This window comes from Octopus bimaculoides, chromosome 4 (genome assembly GCF_001194135.2).
Source record: "Octopus bimaculoides isolate UCB-OBI-ISO-001 chromosome 4, ASM119413v2, whole genome shotgun sequence".
Lineage (NCBI taxonomy): Eukaryota > Metazoa > Mollusca > Cephalopoda > Octopoda > Octopodidae > Octopus > Octopus bimaculoides.
Genome location: NC_068984.1, coordinates 54,361,200 through 54,370,149, shown reverse-complemented (window position 1 = coordinate 54,370,149; position 8,950 = coordinate 54,361,200). Strand labels below are relative to the sequence as shown.

General features: G+C 36.0%; 1 protein-coding gene across 1 annotated transcript in view; it reads left to right on the top strand.

The window, feature by feature from the left end:
- Window positions 1-7,898: 7,898 nt before the first annotated feature.
- The window catches only part of LOC128247584 (zinc finger protein 253-like), a 5,691-nt gene continuing 4,639 nt past the window's right edge, over window positions 7,899-8,950 (top strand). Inside the window, exon 1 of the mRNA XM_052967073.1 lies at window positions 7,899-7,968. The gene's annotated coding sequence lies outside the window, so the exon portion shown is untranslated. The remainder of the gene's footprint in view (window positions 7,969-8,950) is intronic.

Below are 8,950 nucleotides of genomic sequence, written 5' to 3'. Positions count from 1 at the left end.
CTGTTGAGATAATTGAAATAACGCGGCCGTCCCATCATCATTGTTTAATTTCATTGTTCCATTCCATCATGTGTTAATTGTCCCCGCATGTGTGTATTGTCCCATCTGTGTTTAGCCCCTTGTGGGTAATAAAGAAATTGGTATTTCGTCTGCCGTTACGTTCTGAGTTCAAATTCTGTCGAGGTCGATAAATTAAGTAACAGTTACGCACTGGGGTTGATGTAATCGACTTATTCCCTTTGTCTGTCCTTGTTTGTCCCCTCTATGTTTAGCCCCTTGTGGGCAATAAAGAAATAAGAATCATTAGACGTTGGGCGAAATGCTTATGGCATTTCATCCGTCTTCATGTTCTGAGTTCAAATTCTCCCGGGGTCCACTTTGCCTTTCATCCTTTCAGGGTTGATAAAATAAGTACCATTTGAGTACTGGGGTCGATATAATCGATTTATCCCCTCCCCCCGAAATTGATGGCCTTGTGCGAAAATTTCAAATCAATCTTAATGCAACTAGCACTGCTTTTATGCAGGAGATAAATTACTTACTATCTATTCTATGTAACAGTAGTTTTCAGATAATTGATAAGTCCTGTATCGATTTCGACGATGATAATGGCAGTTCTTCGATCGCCTGGACTACCTTTCTGTGAAGATAAGGACTCAGTGGCTAGGTTTTCCACAGACAAGTATATCTTTAACGTAACTCACAAGTCGAATCAGCATGGCACGATATGCGTAAGGATTGAACTATTGAATACAATTTCCTTTCCGTCTATCCACTTTCACTCATAAGGCTTCAGTTGACTCGAAGCTACAGAAGACACTTCCTCAAAATACCACACGGTGATATCGAACTCGTAACCTCATGATTATGAATCACATTTCTTAATCACTTAGCAATGCCTTACTCAAGTAAAGTATTTGCAACTCATTGAATGCTAGATTTAATTTATGCAATATCTTATATTTTGTTGAAGTGATGTGCTTCACTTTTACAACCACCATCAATTTCCAAAGTGTATAGAATTCTTACAAAGATATTTCTAGAGGCTCGTAGATTTTGAATGAAATATTGACCTTTTCCTAAATATCTAACTTGGTGATTGCCTCAAGATAAGAGGGCCGTCAAGTATTTTAAGAAGGACAGTGACATGTAACAGAATTGTTTAGTATGTTTAAAGTAGGCGATGAACAAATAGTATTTTGTTTTCTGCTCACTTTTGCACACAAGCATTCTCAAATTCAGACACAGGTGCGCGCACGCGCGCGCACACACACACACACACAACATATACAGATCATATTCACACATATATGTATGTTTGTATTTCTGTCTCCCCCCCCACACACACAAACACACGCGCGCACACACACACACACATATATATAAGATCTAATAAAATTGTTGTATTATAACACATACACACACGCATTCGTTATGTGTGATGGAAGCAGTATTAGTTCAAAATAGTATTCTGTATATCATACTTAGACCAGATAGTATTCTGTATATCATACTTAGACTAGACTGAAAGCCTAATGAACTGCCGTATTTGTTCTGAGATAACATCTCTTATAGATGTATAGTGTTAAAAAATGCAGATAGCAGTAGCAAACGAAAATTATTAGTTTTGTTATATCAGTATAGAAAATTCTTAATTTCTAAAACGATTTTTGTTTGAAATGTTTCCTTTGCAGCGAATATAACTATTAATCCGTACCAACACAATGAAATGAGTGAGTGAACATACCAAGCAACCACTGGAAAATTAAAAGATTAGAAGGTGGTGGTAATTATAGAAGTGGTTCCAGCCGATTAGGATCCAGCTTAATTGGACTATTTTCAAGTTACCAACTCGGAAAGATTGGCTGAAGTTGTAGACATAACATTAAAAATCAACTTCCTCTTTTCTGTAGCTGTTAGAAATTTTTCAAGCATCGTTTTCTGTACTACCTGATTTCTACCATGAATACTGATGGTGTGAAGATAAGGACAAATGTAGTATAGGTTTTATTTTTCGACGAATTTTTTTAATAACTTTTTGGAGCCTTAGATAATTTTACCAAATTTTACATTACCAATAGAAACTTTTTTCTACTCTAGGCACAAGGCTCGAAAGTTTGGGAGAGGAAGCCAGTCGATTAGATCGACTCCAGTACGCAACTGGTACTTAATTTATCGACCCCCGAAAGGATGAAAGGTAAAGTCGACCTCGGCGGAATTTGAACTCAGGACGTAAAGACAGACGAAATACCGCTAAGCATTTCGCCCGGCGTGCTAACGTTTCTGCCAGCTCGCCGCCTTAAGAATTTTTGTCCAGTGTGCTAACGATTTTGCTAGCTCGCTGCCTGACATTACCAACAGAAAATCCAAACTATATACAGATAAGCTGATAGAGTCAGCCATTAACTTCAAACACTATAAAAGGTTTATCAAAATTACTAATGCGCAATTGATTATATGCATCCTTACAATCAAAAGTTGAAATATTATATATTTGCTAAACTTTTCATCACAGTTATAACGTTTCATGAAGTTTATGCATAAAAAACGATTAGATGTTTAGAGCAGACGAATAATCAATGCACATTCGCTTCTTGCAATGTTTGGAATCATCTGTTACAATCATCACATTCACTTCCTACGCACGCTAGGGAGATACACTAGGCACTGAAATACCTTCAGAAAGTGACTGACGAATATTTTGAGTTATGAACTCTTGATCAACAGAAATTGAACGTTCTGGATTTAATAGCAATAGTTTTTCACATCTTTTCTCATGTACAATGACTTGTACAGAATACATACCGAATTGCTTTCAAAGTTTGAAATCTTGAGATCATGTCGATTTTTTTTTTCTTCTGACATATTACTGTAACAGAAGAATCTCATCACATCAAAGATCCTCAAAAAACAGTCGACATGTATTTAGAAATGAAGTGTCATTTACAAACAGAGCTTGGTCTTTCCATCCCCTCTCTCTCTCACTATCTCTTCCTCTCTCTCCTTTGTCTTTACAGATATATCATGTCTGTAAAAATTAATTTTAATAACTTAATGGAAATTATCAAATTTGTAACCAATTGAATATATAACTAATTAACTGAATATTTATAAATCTCGAAAAGTAATGAATAAGAAACGATACTGACTTCTTAACACGATCAAACGGTCTTTTTAATGTGGTTATGTTCTCTCATTTTAGGTTATGTATGTGTTTTCTTTCTTTCTTTCTTTTTTTCTTTGTGGAAATTCAAAATATGCAAAGCTGTTTTAAAAGTAGGAGAGTATCGAAGTTCGCTTGAAGCATTGTGTATTGTTTGTAAAATATAACGTGTCTTGAAGGCACAACAATGCAGACTGGACTATAATAACTGTTATAATTTAATTATTCATTGTCTGATATAATAATAATATTTCGAAATACAACAATTTCTTCTTCAGATAGCGCTAGGAATTGATCAAATCACTGCTATAATCGGTTTTCCAACAGTTACTGAAATTTCTTTTTTCCGTAAGCGTCTCTGCAGCGGTCTCACGAAGCTCTTTCCGGAATTCCTCATGAGAAGTGCGTGAGGGTGGCCATGCCTCAAGCTCGTGTGTGTTGGCACATCCGCAGCGCTGCTTCTAAGTTATGTATTATACGCGCAGTTTCTTTTTTTCCCTTTTTTTAATATAATACATGAGCATGTTATAAAAAATGAACCTACACGCACCCAGATGTAGCTAAATAACATATTGACTACCAACCGCCAGCCTGTTGTTAATTTGGGGCCCTAGTCTGTCTATGAGGATAGCTTCCTTAATTCTTATATTACCTAGATTTCTTTCATTGGCCTCACTTGTGACTGTTATGCATCTGTCAAGATGTTTTCTGAAGAAGAAGGCTCTCTTGTTCAGATATTCTTTGATGCGAATGTGTAACGGTCTTGTGCTACCCATAGAACCTGTTGCATTTGTTACATTGTAGTCTATCCACAACATTTACCCGTTGGCATAAATCTGTGTCACGGATGGGGAAGTTAGCTAGTATGCATTGATTGCTGTCCCTTACTGGTTTCTTTGCGAGGTGTCTTCTCAGAGAGCGGCCGGAGTGGGCTAGTCGTATGTCTAGTCCTTCTCTTCTTGTGGCTCTTCGCATGGCTGTAGTTATCCTCTCGCTAAAATGGGGTATTTTAAGAAAGCATGTGTTGCTGGGTTTTCTGTGTGTTCGGCGTGTTTGTCGTCTTGGGTACTTAAGCCAATTTACAATGGATATAGAGTACCCGTTGGTTTTCAATATCTCTAGGAAGCGTGTGGTGTGGGTCACCTTCTCCTCTGCCTTGCTGCACTTGCTCTGGATGCATGCAAGTTCATTTCTGGCGTATCCTATTTTGGTACCGAAGGGAAGGGCTGAACATATCTCTACTGAAGTTGGAAGTCTGTTTTAATAGTGTTTGCTTTTCAATTATAATTTCAAATGTCGCTTGTGTCGCGAAATCAAATAATTAAATAAAAAAAATAATAAAAAGGCTAAAAGGGCGTATGCAAACTAATCTCTTTGCTAAATCATTATATTTGATTAGATTAAAACAGACATCAGTTGAAACACGCAAACTAACGCTAATACTGCATTCTTGTGGAAAGGCATCTGTTTATTTTTGCAGTTACACATGATTGATAATGACAAATGAACAAGACAGATATCTATGACGTAAAATAATTGACAAGTATCATGTACCTTCGAGTCACAGATTGTCAAACGGCTTTGGAATATTTTACTCTTATCATCTGAGAGAGAGTGAGAGAGAAAGAAACAGAGACAGGCAGAGAGAGAGAGAGAGAGAGAAACAGAGACAGGCAGAGAGAAAGAGGGACAGACAGACAGACAGAGGAGCATTAGTTGGAATGGTGGAGTTCCGGACTAATTCTTTTGCATTTACAATGAAGAATTCCGTTTCTCTAAGTTCACATAACGTGAGAGATCCTTCTAACCCCATCAGTTTTACTAAAAGCATATCTACCAGAGTCGATTTAAGTGAGTGTACTTCTCTGCAAATTTTATTCTAGTTTCAAGGTGATAAAAGTCATTATTTACTCTAAAATGTTTATTCAAAGTTCATTCTTTTAACTGTTCGAATTGCGCCAGAGTCAATTTGTTTTTCTGTTATCGTCATCGATAAAACAGTGGTGTAGCGAGGAGTGTGTGGACTACACAGGGCAACCGCCTTCGCTTGTGTGGAGGGGTCAGACATATGTTGATGATATGTTTAAGAAACGGAGCAGTCAAACTGCACGCTAAACCACTACAATAAAATAATGCTGATTTCTGCACAATATGACACATTTTGGAGAGAAAGTAAATGGAGAATCGTACATGACTGGCACTTATTATATCAATCTAAGAGATATGAAGGCTCTGAGAAACACCCTACTAAATACATGTAGTTTATTCTCCACATTTATTTAGAGTCTTTTCTTGAGCTACCACAGCATTAATTAACATTTACATATCAAATGACCATTCTACCAATGTTCCCAGATAATCCCTGCACGCATTGCAGGTATCATTTCCAATTGTCCATTGAAAAAAATCCAAAAGTCGAACAGTCGGAGTGCAAAACGCCCATCAGTTCTTTGTTTTGAATTTTTTTTTTTTTTTGCCACCTCATTTCACGTTAATTCTCAATCTACTAACCTGTAATATAATCTTTTCTACTCTAGGCACAAGAGCCGAAATTTTGAGGAAGGGGGCTAGTCGATTAGATCGACCCTAGTACGCAACTGGTACTTAATTTATCGACCCCGAAAGGATGCAAGGCAAAGTCAACCTCGGTGGAATTTGAACTCAGAACGTAAGGATGGGCGAAATACCTATTTCTTTATTACCCATAAAGGGCTATACAAAGAATTTTTAAGACATCACAAAACTTAAAGACGGTACAAAACGCAACAAACATAAAATCGGGGAACTAAAAAAATTACAAAAGCGAATGATAATAGTAGAAGAAAAATTAAAATAAAATGATAATATGCAAGAAAGAAAAAATGAGGCGCAATGTCTACTCGACCCCTCGAAGTCGCGTGGTTACATTTATCCAGTTTTTCATTTTTACGTTAAACATCATGTAAACATTTTGACTGTTTTGCAACTCAAAAAATTGAAACACTCGCGTTACCTTTCTCCCATTAATCACTGTTACTTGTGTCCTTATCAACTGCAAATAATCAGTTCTAGCGGGTGGTGTCTCCACCAACCATACCCTTATCGTTGTTATATTTTCACCAAGTTCTTTTATGTACTCCCAGTAGTTTTCCTCATGTATCAAAATGCATCTTTCAGCACATTTCTCAGGCATGTTCACTCTTATTATTTCCTCCAGCCTCTCGACTTTTTTCTCCATCTGCTCGCAATTCTCGTACTTTATCAAAAACCCCTTGTATTTCACATTTTTATCCGTTCTCTCCTCCTCTTCTAGTTTCTGGCTTTTCTATCTCTTTTTTGTTTTCTGTTGACCGTTCCTTTGACTTATTTTTCCTTCGCTTTTTAGGGTTAGTAGCTCCATTTTCGTTCTTCTCCTTTGTTTTCTTTGTTTCACACTTCTGTCTCTCTTTCATTTCCTCAGTGTGGTCTCCAATGTTTTCCTCCTCTGCTTGTGCTTTCTCTTGCTGTGGCTGTGTGAACTCATATAGGGGGCATTTGGTCTTCATATGACCTCTCTCCTCGCATATGTAGCAATTTGGTTTCCTTCCCTCGACTACGACATTTAACGTTCTCTCATACTCTATTTCTATCTGGTAGGGAATTCTTTCCATGTCCTCGAATGAAGCAAAAAGCCACATTTCGAGTCCAAATCCCCACCAGTTGCGCACTTTTGATTCCGCCACTGTGCCACCAATAGATTGGATTTGGAGAAACATTTTCCTTTGCGCTTTATTCGAAAAACTTAGTATTTCAATGTGAATCGACCTCATTTTAGCACATGTATTTAATTTTTCGAAAACCAATATTACCAACATCCGAATTTGAATTCAGATTTAAGAACAAAACTGAAATTTTACAAAAGGTTTTGGAAATTTTTTTCAGATTCATAATCTCCGTATTTTGCAAAAAAAAAAAAATTCTGAAAAAAGTCAAAAATGAAGAAATTTGGGAGGGGGTGGGGAATTGAAATTTTAAAATGCCGATTTTTGCCAATTTTTTTCAGATTTGTAATCTCAGTACTCGAAAACGGTGGTTTCTGTAAAAATAAATAAATAAATAAATACTTTTAGCGTAGCAGTCAACGCAAGCGCAATGGCGAAAAGGTTTTCAAAACTTTGTGTTTATACCGTAGACTGCGAGGGGAGGAGGGGTAATTTTTTTTTTTTTTTAAATTGAAATTTTACAAAAAATTTTTGGAAATTTTTTCAGAATCATAATCTCCGTATTTTTCCACATATTTTGCAAAAGAGGAAAAAAAAAAAAAATCTGAAAAAAGTCCAAAATGAAGAAATTGGGCGTTTAATTGAAATTTTGAAATGCCGGCTTATGCCATTCTTTTTTCTTTTTTTCAGATTCGTAATCTCCATACCCTAAACGGTCGTTTATGTAAAAAAATATAAATAAATAAATAAATAATGGGTGTACAAAAGGAAGTCTTTCCCAAATTCCAATATAATCGGAATCTACATTATCTAGAAGATATTTGTAGAAAATTTCATTTAAAAATATCCATTTTTCTGAATGTTGAGAAAAACAAAATCGGAACGTCCATGTCACTATTAAGTATTTGTTCACAACTTACAGTTTATAAATTTGTTTAGTTTTGACATATATCTTGTGGAATTATTATTATCAATTATGCGACAGTTGGTATTCTGGACTGATAGTAGAATGAGTACGAAACTACGGTTAGAAGATTGTTTAGTTTCTTTCCTCTGAAAGTTCGTTTGCGTAATTTATATTTCTAAGTTTCTTTTTCCCCCAGCATTACTGGTAATACTCATTTCGTAAGTTACCGTTATATATTTTTAATGACTAAATTTTGAGTTCTCTCTCCCTAAAAACTTTCTGAAACTTGTTTAACTTTGTTAGCCGGCCAGTAGTGTGACTAAATGCGTGATGGCACGAGAGGCACTGGAACCGGTCCTTGGTGACAGTGATGATGAGTTTGTCAACATTCTTGTAACTGACGACAGTCTGTATGATTATTCTCATGTACTAGAATTTGTGGACTCTGCAAATAAATACGTGCCGTATATGTACTTTTAAATTATCACTACCTCATGGGGAAGTAAAAGGGACATGAAATTGGCAGCATACCTACACAAGTATGCCCCGCCGACTTTATTGCTTCATAACTTGCAGAAAAATGGATAATTTTTAATGAGATTTTCTACAAATACGCTTCAGATGGTGTTTATTCCGATTATATCGAAATTTAATATGAATAAAAAAAAACAGTTTAAAAAATTGGTGGGCTCGTACACTATATACTGATACACATCACATTTATCTACAAAAAGAAACTTGAATTTTATTTTTCAGATTAAATTCCGACATAATCGTAATCTATACACTCTGGAAGTTATTGGTGAAGGTAAAGAATACGTACAACCGGTGGCTAGAGTTATTTTGTGAATTTTCCGAAACTCCTCACCCTATCCTTGGAAAAAAAAATTTGACGTTAAATTCCTATATAATCATAATTTGCACCATTTGATGCGTATTTGTAGAAAGTTTCATCCAAAATATCCATTTTTCTGAAAGTTATGAGGAAACCAAATCGGTAGAATGGGAGTACATTTGTGTAGGTATTCAGTTTAACTAAGATTAAGGATTCCCCTGTTTTAGTATCCCTGTCTCATAGAACGGGGATCACAATTGTAAAAGAATTTTTTTTTCTCCAAAGTTTAAATTTTTACTTTCGTGTCTGTTTCCTTCCCCCATGAAATAGCGACAGCTACTCCAAAACTCGGCATACTTACTCAG